At 41.7% G+C, this 13,470-nt stretch overlaps 1 long non-coding RNA gene across 1 annotated transcript in view; it reads right to left on the bottom strand.

Moving 5' to 3' along the window:
- Positions 1-6,425: 6,425 nt before the first annotated feature.
- Positions 6,426-13,470, bottom strand: part of LOC138956751 (uncharacterized) — a 13,028-nt gene continuing 5,983 nt past the window's right edge. The window contains exon 3 of the long non-coding RNA XR_011452782.1: positions 6,426-6,674. This is a non-coding gene — a long non-coding RNA (uncharacterized lncRNA). The remainder of the gene's footprint in view (positions 6,675-13,470) is intronic.

Genomic DNA, 13,470 nt, shown 5'->3' with positions numbered 1-13,470 from the left:
GACAAGAGGCGGTGACATCTTCATGAATTTTGGCGCCCGCTTTTTTTCCACAAGCAAATTAATTGTTTGCCGCTCCTGTGCGCTTGGGGGGTCTGGTGAGCGATCAAGCGGCGTGGAAACCGAAATCACTCGGCGAGGAACCAGAGTCATTTCATCCCACACTCTTCCCCGTCGCCCCATCATCCCCGCTTCTCTGTCTCTGTCTCTGTCTTTCTGTGTGTCTCGCTCTTTGTCTCTGTCTGTGTCTCTCTCTCCTATCTCTGTGTTACCCTCCTCCCCAGATCCTCTCTCTCTCTCTCTTTCTTTCTCTCTCTCTCTCTGTCCTTCACTCTCTCTCTCTCTTTCTCTCTCCCCCTCTCTCTCTCTTTCTTTCTCTTTCTCTCTCTTTCTTTCTCTCTCTCTCTCTTTTTTTCTCTCTCTCTCTCTCTCCCTCCTCATCTCTCTCTCTCTCTCTCTATCTATATCTCTCCCCCTTCATCTCTCTCTCTCTCTCTATATCTATCTCTATCTCTCCCCCCCTCTCTCCCTCCTCATCTCTCTCTCTCTATATCTATCTCTATCTCTCCCCCTCTCTCTCTCTCTATCTCTATCTCTCCCCCCCTCTCTCTCTCTCTCTCTCCCCCTCTCTCTCTCTCCCTCTCTCTCTCTATCTATCTATCTAAATCTCCCCCCCCTCTCTCTCTCTCTCTCCCTCCTCATCTCTCTCTCTCTCTCTATCTATCTCTATCTCTCTCTCTCTCTCCCTCTCTCTCTCTCTCTCTCTCTCTATCTATCTATCTATATCTCTCCCCCCTCTCTCTCTCTGTCTCCCCCTCTCTCTCTCTCTCTCCCCCTCTCTCTCCCTCCTCATCTCTCTCTATCTCTCTCTCTCTCTCTCTCCCCCTCCTCTCTTTCTCTGTCTCTCTCTGTCTCTCCCTCTCTCTCTCTCTCTCTCTCTCTCTCTCTCTCTCTCTCTCTCTCCCGCCCGTCATCACCATGTGACCACGGCCTTCTGCTGCTTCTGATTTTTTTTTTGTGCTCTTTCTTGTGGAAGTTCCTCGATCTCTCTTCCGCTCTCTCTCTTCCTTCTCTTCCTCCGCCTTCTCTCTCGCCTCGCCAGCACGAGGGTCCCAGGAGGACCTACGGAGTCGCCGGATCCAGATTGCCCTCCGCTGATTAGAGCTTAATTGGGGCGGCCTAATGAAATCAGAGGGGGGAGAAAAAAGTGCTAAATAGAATTTGCCGTGTCAATCGCGTGTCCAAAGCGAGTTACGGGCCGCGCCAGGGCCCTTGGATGTCAGTTTTATTTATCGCATTTTCATTCATTTTCTCTCGTATTCTTTCTGATATTATGGCCAATTTACAAGCTCATCGGGACCCCCGTTGAAATGGATCTGCAGGGAGAGGAAGGGGTGCAGCGCTAGAGCCTTGGTGTACCGCTAGGGGAAGAGAGTTGAATGGGAGAGGTCTTCGCTGGGGCCAATAGGATTATCAGGTCCTGGTCGTGATTGTGGCTTAAGCAGTAGGTACCAAACCCCCTGCACGTCTTCCTCTTTCAAAGCTCGCTTCGTGTCCAGAAAGCTGACGAGTTCGATTTGAAAGACTTTGATTTTGGGGGTAGTTGGGAGCATCCAAGAAGATGCGCGCTCGTCTCATGTGAATATTGATGACATTGGATTGTGCAGTTTTGGGGGGGTTAAACTTTGATTTTAAAGTAATTGCTTTTTGTTAAATTAGAGGTAACATTTCAGGTATGTGCTCACTGTGATAGGAGTTGTTCCTGCTGCGCCGAAATGGCTGCGATCTGCTGGCCGATGTGAATGCGTGATGTATTGTGTAAAAAAATTCCATCTCACACGGCATAAATAAATCCCTGCGCCTTGACTATGTGCGCGATATAAATTGCATAAAATGAAAAAAAAAAAAAATTTTAATCCCTGCGCTTAGAACTGTACCCACGGAATACGCGCGATATAAGCCTCATATTGATTGATTGATTGATTGCTGGAGGCTTTGAAAAAGATACATTTCTGTACATTTTTGTTCTTTGGGGAACGCACTGTGCTGATTTGCGTGCGATTCAACGGTATAGGTGAATCTCAGAGGTGAAGGTGAAGCCAAGTGTCCTGCACATTGTATCATGTTTGACAATGAAAGTCTTCTTCTTTGCTGTGCACTTTTGGGGTTATTAAATAAAAGCAAAAAGTGATGGCATAATTATCAAGTCATCGTAATGATCCACTATTCTGAGACAAACTTACAAACCAAACAACTCGTCATTGTTCCTGTTAACACCGTTATAACCTCTATCATCAACATTATCATCACCATCATTAACCCCTCGCCTCAGACAATCTTTGAAACGGTTATGGTAAAGCACAGCATGACAATTTGAAGGCACTCTCTTTCTCGTCTAGCCGAACAGATCCGCATAAAGTTGCATGCTGGGAACTGTGATTGCGGCAGCCTCCCGCCAGATGGCGCAAAAGGACGCAGTTACCGACGCCATGTTTGTAATTGGTATTTGCGACATGGTGAGCTCCCTTTACGCCATCTATGAAAGCAAGGCAGGTAATCCAATTGCAGAAGTTGCGGGATGCAGCGCAAAAGCAGAGTCACCGGCCTTGATGAGGTTAGGAAATTGTTTTGGATGGAGAGATGGGTTTTGCAGCGCGCGCGGGAGAAAGAGGGAGGGGAAAAAAGAATAGCAAGAAAAGCAGAGATGCAAAAAACAAAAAAAAAAAGAGGAAGAGGATCGGGATGAAAGCGGTGAATATTGAATCAGAAACACAGAGAGAAAGGGTGACATGTTTTTATGACAGACTCAATTTTCTCTCAGTATTGTTGCAAGCTTGCGGCTTCAGTTTATATTACAGACAAGAACGTGTTATATTAAAAGCAAGGATCTGCTTTTTTTTGTTGCTTTTTGTCAGGAATGAATCACATTGACAGATACATAACAGCTAAAATATTGTTTTCATCGGAGTTATTTTTTGCCACATTCACCCCCAGCTCCCGGTCCGTCGCAACGTAATCCAGAGGTAACCACAGGGCAATATTTAACCTAGTTCCTGAGAAAAAGGAGGAGGGGTATTTCAAATAAAAATGTATGTCTGTCTAAACTCGATACCAAGACTGATACGAATCTCATTTTGAGGTCTCTGTACACGTGAAACCACGTGAAACCACGTGAAACACTACGACCAATGTCACCTCCACCAAAGACAACAATTATGTATCTCTAAATGTAACATTGAAAACAACGGGAGATAATCCGTATATGTGTGTGTCAGACAAGTCCAAAGAAAATAGTATTGAAGGTGCAAGGAGAGAGTGTGAAAATGTACATACAAGTATCAAATACAAATATCTGCTTTATCGCAAGAAAAGCAGAAACTACATCATTAATACTCATAAAACACCCCCAACAAATTTTAAACTTGACAAGTCGCGTAAGGCGAAAATACAACATTTAGTCAAGCTCAGTCGAACTCACAGAATGAAACTGAACGCATTGCATTTTTTCCGCAAGACCGTACACTCGTAGCATCGTCTGTCCACCGCTCGTGGCAAAGGCGGTGAAATTAACAATCCAGAAAAGCGCGGGAGCGGTTGCGCTGAGGAGGATAGCACACGTTTCTATATCTCTATTCTTTTTAACTCTCTGAACGTGTTTTTAATCCAAACATATCATATCTATATGTTTTTGGAATCAGAAATGGACAAGGAATAAGATGAAATTGTTTTTAAATCGATTTCGGAAATTTAATTTTAATCATGATTTTTATATTTTTAATTTTCAGAGCTTGTTTTTAATACGAATATAACATATTTATATGTTTTTGGAATCAGAAAATGATGAAAAATACGATAAACGTAAATTTGGATCGTTTTATAAAAAAAAATTAATTACAATTGTCAGATTTTTAATGACCAAAGTCATTAATTAATTGTTAAGCCTCCAAGCTGAAATGCAATACCAAAGTCCGACCTTCGTCGAAGATTGCTTGGCCAAAATTTCAATCAATTTTATTGAAAAATGAGGGTGTGACAGTGCCGCCTCAACTTTTACAAAATGCCGGATATGACGTCATCAAAGACATTTATCGAAAAAATGAAAACAAAAACTGGGGATATCATACCCAGGAACTCTCATGAAAAATTTCATGAAGATCGGTCCAGTAGTTTACTCTGAATCGCTCTACACACACACACACACACACACACACACACACACACACACATACACCACGACCCTCGTCTCGATTCCCCCCTCTATGTTAAAACATTTAGTCAAAACTTGACTAAATGTAAAAAGCAAGCACAGCGTGATGTGCAAAGAACGAAAAGAAAAAGTATTATTTTGTGAAGTACCCTTCATAGTCTAACTGACAATGATTATATACGAGAGCCAATGTTTTCGTGCATAAAGCCATGACCAGCATCAAAGCTATCTCCAAAACATGCAAATATTCCGGTTACACAATTAGGCTTTCTCACGATAAACACTGCAGGTATCACATTTTGCACTTAGACTATAAATACTGCAGGAATCACTGAATATACCCGGCAATTCTCTAACAAAACAGGAAAATCAAAGCACCGTTTGCTTTGACGCAATAGCTACCTCGGGGGCCACGGTATACTCGGCGAGTCGCACCAAACAAAATCAGAGAACCTTTTGCTTTCACGCAATAATTACCTCAGGGACCGCTATACATTCGGCGATTCGCACCCAAAACACAGAAATCAAGTTGCTCCCCACTTGGAACACTCGGACCTCTCTCTTCACCAAATCATGGCGTGTCCATGATAAAACAATCAAGTACCGCCCCTCCCCCCCTCCCCCGCCTTCTCTCTTTCCCCTCTTAATCAGCATAGGGACCACTCTCGCCCCTTTTCACGGGACAACAAGAACTCAGATTAGGCAGCAATCTCTCACTAATTTACTCGGCTTAACGAATAAAATAAAATTGATTATTCAACTGCTCCCGATTCGCATTGTCGCCGGATGCTAATGGCCAAATGAAGAGAAGGGGTTCTATGCTGCGCGCGCATTCCAATGAAGGGTCAGAGGGCAGCGCTCGGTAACCAATCAGCAATTAGTGACGGGGGAGTTTTGCATTAGGCGCATGTGCAGTGGTAGGGGGTAGGGGATAGCGAACCCCTTCAATGGAGGCTTATGCAATTGTTACACGAGCGCGCAGAATTTGATTTTGCCGACTGGGAAATTCGATCAGGGACTGGACGAGGGTCGAAGGGGAAGCGTGGTTGCATTGCTGATCCGAGTGAATTGAGCGGGATCGGCGTCTTTATCTCATTACCTTGTTCTCCAGCCCACAACTTTAATCTAACTCAAGATCCAGTCTGCCGCTTCACATTCACCCCTTCCTCTTTTGCCTGACACTTTTACTTTTTTATTCTCAAAGGACGTGTGTGAAATTAAGAGGAAAAGAAGGGGTTTGGGTCACGGAATACAGTTTAGGGCATTGGTAGCTGGAAGGAACCGTCTTTCTTGTGCTGTATCATCAGTTTAAGGCCTCCTTTTTTCTCTCAAAACAATGAAACGTTGGTAGGTAAGGATACGATATTGCTCGGGAGCCAAACTCAGTGCAGTAAGATCTCGTGTATTTACGCGTTTACACGAATGCTCTATTTATATTAATAAGTTCTACTTTGACCTAAAAGGCATGCCATATTAAATGGGGTGAGACTGAGCACCTACATATACTGCTGGTGCTGCTGGTGCTGCTGCCGCTGCTTGTGCTGGTGCTGGTGCTACTGGTCGGATGGTGGTTGTGATGGTGGTGGTGGTGGTGGGGGTGGTGGTGCTGCGGCTGCTGCTGCTGCTGCTGCTGCTGCTGCTGCTGCTGATGTTGATGATGATGATGATGATGATGATGATGATGATGATGATGATGATGATGATGATGATGTCAAGTACGTTGATAACGGCACAAATAAACCAAAGAATTCTTCCAGAAGTTACCAAAAGTTAATCCATTCACCGATATCCTTTGACTGATGCCAAGGTCTGACTTGTCCAAGTGGAATTAAACTCTTGTCACACTTAAAAAGCCTGAACGAATCTACGTTGTTCTATGCAAGATAGTTTACCCAAGAAGAAATGTAGCTATCAAATTCAGATAGAAGTTGGGGTTTGAACACAAGGGTGGGTGACACTAGGACGTCTTGTGGCTCGGGGACGACGACAACAGCAACAACAACATCAACAACAATTCGCCAACACCAATAACAACGAGGACTACAACGACATCAACAACAGCAAAAGCGCAACAACAAAAACACACCACCGCCAAGAAAAAATTCACAACAGCACCACCACCAACACTACCAACTATTACATCAACAACAACAACAACAACAACAACAACAACAACAACAACGCCACCAACAACAAAAACAACAATAGTAGTGTAGTCAACGTGGGTTTCTTTCCAAAATACTGACTCTCTCTCTCTCTCTGCTACGGGGGTCTGGGGCAAAAAGTGCGGCGCATCGCTCCAGAAATAATAAATTCTTCCAGACTGTCACCGACGCGACCCTATCATCACGGTCTGCCACCTCTTTTACGCCGCTCTTCCAATTGCTGTGACAGAGTCGTCTGCTGTCCGGGCGGCCGTGTCCCTGCGGTTGTCTCCCTTGCTTAAAGGGAGAGAAGCAATCGGCGTCGGCTGAAAGAAGAGAGGCAAGTAAGGTGGAGGTTGGTGAAGAAAAATTGGAAGGAGTGTTGGGGTGTGTTTGTGTGTGTGTGTGTGGGGGGGGGGGGGGGTGCAAAGCTAAATTTAGATAGATTGTATGTATGGGAATGCAGAACAAGAAGAGAAGATATATTTCAGTTTCTTCTTACGTTAAGTGATGACCTTAGTAGCACAGAAGGGGGAACAAAAGGAAAACAAGATCGATTTCCAAACATCTTTTTTTCACAATAAAACCTCAAAAGGACAAGTAAGTAATGCACAACAAGTGTGCACGTCAAATGTCTCATAAGTTCAAGACTATAAATAAGTTGACGAGTTTTCAACAGTACGTGAACATTGATAGGCTATATCAAATAAGAGACTCAATCCACAGACTCAAGACTTAATTGGTTTACTGGTTAGGCAATCTGCAAGGAGGAGTAGGGATGTGGGTGGCTTCAGCATACTACAAAACTCATTGAAATCAAACAACAGTGCACGTCCGCGTACACGTACACCCGTGTTTATTTTTTACTTAATCCACAGAGCGAGTCCGAGAAAGAGAGAGAAAGAGAGAGAGAGAGAGAGAGAGAGAGAGAGAGTAGGCCAGGGGGGGGGGAGGGACAGAGAAAGAGAGAGAGGGGGTGGTGTTATTACGAACACAATGCTAAACATAAAGCTCCAATTAATGGCTATGAAATAAAATAAAATGTTTCAAATTCAAATTCTTAAAATAAAACAAAATAATATGAAAGAGGCCAAAATTGTACGGAACTGCTTTTCGCAAAGTGTTCCAACAGGCCCTAGGGTCTGTAAAGTTGGTCTCTTTGATATTACGATTTGATCACAAGGCAGAAACTTAATCTTGTAGCCTGACGCATAAGCTTACGAACGTTAACACTGACATAAATGCCGACTGAAAAATCTAGACACAAATTAGACATGTGGATTAATAGTCTGGGAAAACATTAGAAAACGTGCGAGAAAATAAATAAGGCAACAGCATATTCAAAGCTCGTCAACCATTAACATGCTGCAAACCAAACTTGCTAATATTGCGCCAAAGATTAACACGTTTTAAAGGTACGTAGAGAGGGCAACAGGAAGTCAACAATACAAGCATGGAATAGTTCAGCCAAAAATACACCCAAGGGGTACAAGAAAAAGTAAACATATTAAAGAATATCCTTAAATTACAATTTTTTTGTTACAACTGTTGGTATCAACATTTAACAAGAAAATGAAAAGTAAACAGGTCTTACAATACGCAATAAGCATTGGAACTGATTACTGAAATGCTCTTCTCTCTGATACCTGAAAGAGAAAAGTGGCCTTCCGATCTCCACCCTTATATTTTCTTTTTTGTGTTTCTCTCTCCCGTATTTTTGCTTTTTTTTGCGCACATCATTATCATCCTCACACAGAAATTACAAGGTAATGTGTGCGTGTTTGTGGAGGTTTTTATTTTTTTTAAACATTTTTGCAATCGACTGTAAAAGCGCATGCGCGACCGGAAACAGGCAGCGAATCCGTGTGTGCAAAGTTGCATTTCAGCCCCCCAGATTTGCAAGCCATTTTGTCACAGCAAACCCCAAACTTTTTCCTTTTCTGACTCACTCTTCGCCATTACGTTAATTGGCCTGTCCATTCCACGGAGGTCTTTCTGGTCTTAGCAATCGAAATCTTCGTCCAGGCTAATCCGCTTTGCGTAGGTTTCTTCTGAGGTTCCAAGTTAGCTGTTTGCAGCCGCTTCTCAAATATTGGTTTTCTTGTCAATGCCAAGGTCGTTCCCTCCATAGAAAGTTTTATTTGTGTAATTGCTTTTGGTAGTGTTTGGCTGATGATTGGTCTCCAAAGTTTCATCTTCATAATTTTGAGTGTTGTTGTGTACACATATTATCTGGCCCGTCTCGTGTGTGAATCTATTATTTTATGTGTATAATTTGTTAAACGTTGGTTTCTTTTTTAAGTTCTTGAACCGGCTTTGAGATTTTCTTTCTCTCCAGATTTTGATATTTATTTTTTCAAGTAGCATTCAGTATTGGGTATTTTGATAACCAATTTAACTAGAAAAGTAATTGTAGTGGCACGGTCAGTATGTAGGCCTGAAAGACAAACATGAACCGAATTTAGCCTATACTTCAATGGCATCTCCTCTTTTTACATTTAGTCAAGTTTTGACTAAATGTTTTAACATAGAGGGGGAATCGAGACGAGGGTCGTGGTGTGTGTGTGTGTGTGTGTGTGTGTGTGTGTGTGTGTGTGTGTGTGTGTGTGTGTGTGTGTGTGTGTGTGTGTGTCTGTCTGTCTGTCTGTCTGTGCGTGTGTGTGTGTAGAGCGATTCAGACCAAACTACTAGACCGATCTTTATGAAATTTGACATGAGAGTTTCTGGGAATGATATCCCCGAGAGTTTTTTTCTTTTTTTCGATAAATACTTTTGATGACGTCATATCCGGCTTTTTGTAAAAGTTGAGGCGGCACTGTCACACCCTCATTTTTCAATTAAATTAATTGAAATTTTGGCAAAGCAATCTTCGACAAAGGCCGGGATTTAGTGTTGCATTTCAGCTTGGTGGCTTAAAAACTAATGAGTGAGTTTGGTCATTAAAAATCGGAAACTTGTAATTAAAATTATTTTTTTATTAAACGATCCAAAAACAATTTCATCTTATTCTTCGTCATTTTCTGATTCCAAAAACACATACATATGTTATCTTTGGATTAAAAACAAGCTCTGAAAATTAAAAATATAAAAATTATGATCAACATTAAATTTCCGAAATCGATTTAAAAACAATTTCATCTTATTTCTTGTCGGTTCCTGATTCCAAAAACATATAGATATGATATGTTTGGATTAAAAACACGCTCAGAAAGTTAAAACGAAGAGAGGCACAGAAAAGCGTGCTATGCTGCACAGCGAAACCACTACCGCGCTAAACAGGCTCGTCAGTTTCACTCCGTTTTGCACAAGGGGCGGACTACGGTCATTGTAAAAAAAATGCAGTGCGTTCAGTTTCATTCTGTGAGTTCCACAGCTTGACTAAATGTAGTAATTTCGCCTTACGCGACTTGTTTTATTCTCACTGTGATTCTGTCTCTGTGTGTGTGTCTCTCTCTGTCTCTCTGTTTCTGTCTCTGTCTCTGTCTGTCTGTCTGTCTGTCTGTCTGTCTGTCTGTCTGTCTGTCTCTCTGTCTCTCTCTCTCTCTCTCTCTCTCTCTCTCTCTCTCTCTCTCTCTCTCTCTCTCACACACACACGTTTTCGCTCTAGCTCTCCCTCTCTCTCCCCTCTCTCTATCTCGCTCTCTCTCACTCTCTTTCTCTCTCTCTATCTATCTCGCTCTCTCCCTCTCTCTCTCTCTCTCTCTCTCTCTCTCTCTGTCTCTCTCTCTCCTTTTCTCTCTCTCTCTGTGTCTCTGTGTCTCTCTCCCCTTTCCCTCTCTCTGTCTCTGTGTCTCTGTGTGTGTGTGTGTGTCTCTCTCTCTGTCTCTGTCTCTGTCTCTGTCTGTCTCTCTCTCTCTCTCTCTCTCTCTCTCTCTCTCTCTCTCTCTCTCTCTCTCGGAAATTTAATGTTGATCATAATTTTTATATTTTTAATTTTCAGAGCTTGTTTTTAATCCAAAGATAACATATGTATGTGTTTTTGGAATCAGAAAATGACGAAGAATAAGATGAAATTGTTTTTGGATCGTTTAATAAAAAAAATAATTTTAATTACAAGTTTCCGATTTTTAATGACCAAACTCACTCATTAGTTTTTAAGCCACAACCCTCGAAAAATAAAATTTGATTTGATTTGATTTGATCTCTCTCTCTCTCTCTCTCTCTCTCTCTCTCTCTCTCTCTCTCTCTCTCTCTCTCTCTCTCTCTCTCTCTCTCTCTCTCTCTCTCTCTCTCTCTCTCTCTGCCTGCAAATCTCTGGGCAGAGGAGTCTTTCTGAGAATCGCCCTGGAGCTCATCAGTCAGCGACGTGGACAAGTTTGATGTTCGTGTCACACACATTCACATGCAGCACGTGCACGGAAACACGCTCGGCGCGTGACCTACATCCGGGTCATGACACCAAGGGACGCTACTCTCTTAGACTTCCGCCCAGCATCCCATAAATGGATGAGCATTGGGGTCAATGCTGAAATGAACTCTGCGATGTCTCTTTTTTCCTGTACTTCTTTTTCGTCGACACATCGTGGTTTTAAGATATTGCTTTAACTGCTCAGAAGTTTGAACCGATTGTTGATCATCATGTTGATGTGACATTCCCTTGATGGTGTTATTCAATATCAACTTGCCTTCTCAATTTTATCAAATGTACCTACACGCGGATTTGTAATACTCACTTTTATATAATAAAAAACCCCATAGATTTTGAAATCCTTAACTTGAAACCACTCCCACGGCAAAAGTAACCAACGTTTTTGGTTGCAATAAAAAAATTATGGACATAAACTTCCACTTAACACGTTCAACTCATTTTTCAATCGGGTTTTCAATCTTAATCTCACCATGTTGTCCACACCAACGTGAAAGATTTTCTGACATCATCAATTTCACCGAAGACAGCACTGAATATTTCTCCGTCTCAGAGCCTGCAACTTTGGCGCTGCGACTCAAAGCATCATTTACTTGGCCTGGAAGGTGGACAGTTTAAGTGCTCGCTCGTTAGTTTAGTTTGACAGTAGCAAAAGTCTGGGGCTTAAGTTTGACGGACTGCGACAGAATTCGTCCATCTACTCAAGAGAATGGAGCGAGAAAATGGAGGTGGGGGAGCGATACATGGAGGTGTAAGGAAGGCGAGAGGGAGATGGAGGGGTGTGTGTGTGTAGGGGGGGGGAGAGAGATACAGAGACAATGAGAGACAGACCGACACAGGAATATGAAAGACAGAGACAGAGAGACAAAGTAAAGGGAAGACGTGATAAGAGCTTTTTTTTTTCTCTCTTTTCCACAAATAGCATATTATTACAAAGTACAGAACAAATGTGCTTGTTCTTCTAATTAATGTACATCAAGATATGTAGAGGTTACATGCCGAGTCTCAGTGATTATCAAAAATAATGGTCGAAGTTAGCGGATCATGAAAAATGCGAGCTTCAGCGAGTTTTTTCATGACCGCGAACTGAGACCATTATTTTTAATAATCACTGAGACGAGGTATGTAACCTCTTTATTCCTCCTTTCTTCAGTTATTCAAAGAAAAGAGGATTTTTTGTGCGAAAGTTTGATCGAATCCAAATCACTCAACCAGTCTACCTGCGCTGGCGATTGAATAATGCGCGGTTGTATAGTTCAGGGAAAATCAATCAATTCTGTTAACACTTCTTGTCAGTTTCCCTGTTTTGGACTAAAATCAAGTACACAGTTATGTTGTTATTCTGCTGTGCCGGTAAAGGCAGATAGTGTGTGTTCTGGTCATGTTTTGGTATCGCTTAGGAAATGTTCTTTCTTCGAACGGGACAAGCAGACGAACTTTTGCACCCGTGTTCCAACGTTAAAAACTGTATGAAGTTCCGTTTTCTGGGGCAAAATAGTGTATGAAACCGCTGTATGTTCTTTAAATTGATGCGATGTGTGCATTTGGTTGCGTGTGATCTGTTTATAAAATGAAATATTGTCGAAAACTAACCGTCGGATTGCAGTCTCTTGTCCAAGCAACTCAGTTCAGAAAATTTGGAAGGGGAACTACTCTTGTCGTACGAGAGTTACTTGCCTTGGGAGTTTAGTGCGTGCACTCATAACGACATAAGAGATCTAAAGCGAGTTTCTCTGCACTGATCGTTAGATTTGGATTTAGAAAACAACCAAACTCATAGATTTTATATGGAGATTAATGTGTTCAAGCCTGTAGTTGCCAGTTTAAATGCAGTATGTTTGTATTGTTTGGTCTAGAGATGTATATTTCGTACATTGGAGCGTTCGGAACTTTTCAATCGCTAAAGTAGTTCCGGCCCTCAAAGTCTAACTCATCAACATGTGAATTATCGAGGATTCAGGCCCGTTGTTGGGTAAGTGATTTTGGTTGTTGGGTATTTACCGAAAAATAATTAGCCCTACATCTTTACAGAGAGAAAGAAGCAGAGGGGGGAATACATTTATTATACTTGTTTAGCAGGTTATGTTGTGCATGTCTGGGGTTTGGAAATGTATTTAGTGTCTCTGTTTATGTGTGTGGTGATTGATCACTTCAAAAAGAAACAACAAGCTTGTGAATTCCCTACCAGTAATACAGACAAGCGTAAAGAGGTGAACCATAGGTTAAACAAAGTATGGCGAAAAGCAGTAACAAAAGCACCCGCGGATACATTTTACAGAAAAAGACAAACGACAAATAAATAACCACAACAAAAAACAACAAAAACCAAGACAAAAAAAGAAGATAACAACAACAAACATTTCTCTATTTCTCCCTAAAATATTACTTGAGTTGCAATGTGCTTTTACATTTGACACAAAAAAACACACCAAAGAAGAAGAAAGACAACAGGCGAAAAGAAAACCTTCTAACTTGGGTAATAGAAAAAAAGTCCTCAGTGAAAAAAGTGGCTATATTGCTTCCACTCTGAAACGAACTGTACATAACGTCCATCTATTATTTATGCGTTAATATTTTTCTGCCTCAAACCAATTTTTCACATAATTTACAAAGGCTGTGACGGTAGGTTCTCTCCCTTGTAATGTTGCTAAAAAAAATAATGTATTTAGCAATCAAAATCATTGAATCCAAAATTCTGTCTGAATACCAATTAATCTTTACACCACATATAATTAGCTCCAACGAGAACTGCACTC

Source organism: Littorina saxatilis, unplaced genomic scaffold, assembly GCF_037325665.1.
Source record: "Littorina saxatilis isolate snail1 unplaced genomic scaffold, US_GU_Lsax_2.0 scaffold_582, whole genome shotgun sequence".
In the NCBI taxonomy this organism is placed as follows: domain Eukaryota; kingdom Metazoa; phylum Mollusca; class Gastropoda; order Littorinimorpha; family Littorinidae; genus Littorina; species Littorina saxatilis.
Note: the sequence above shows the minus strand (reverse complement) of the source record. Positions and strands in the feature narration are given on the sequence as shown.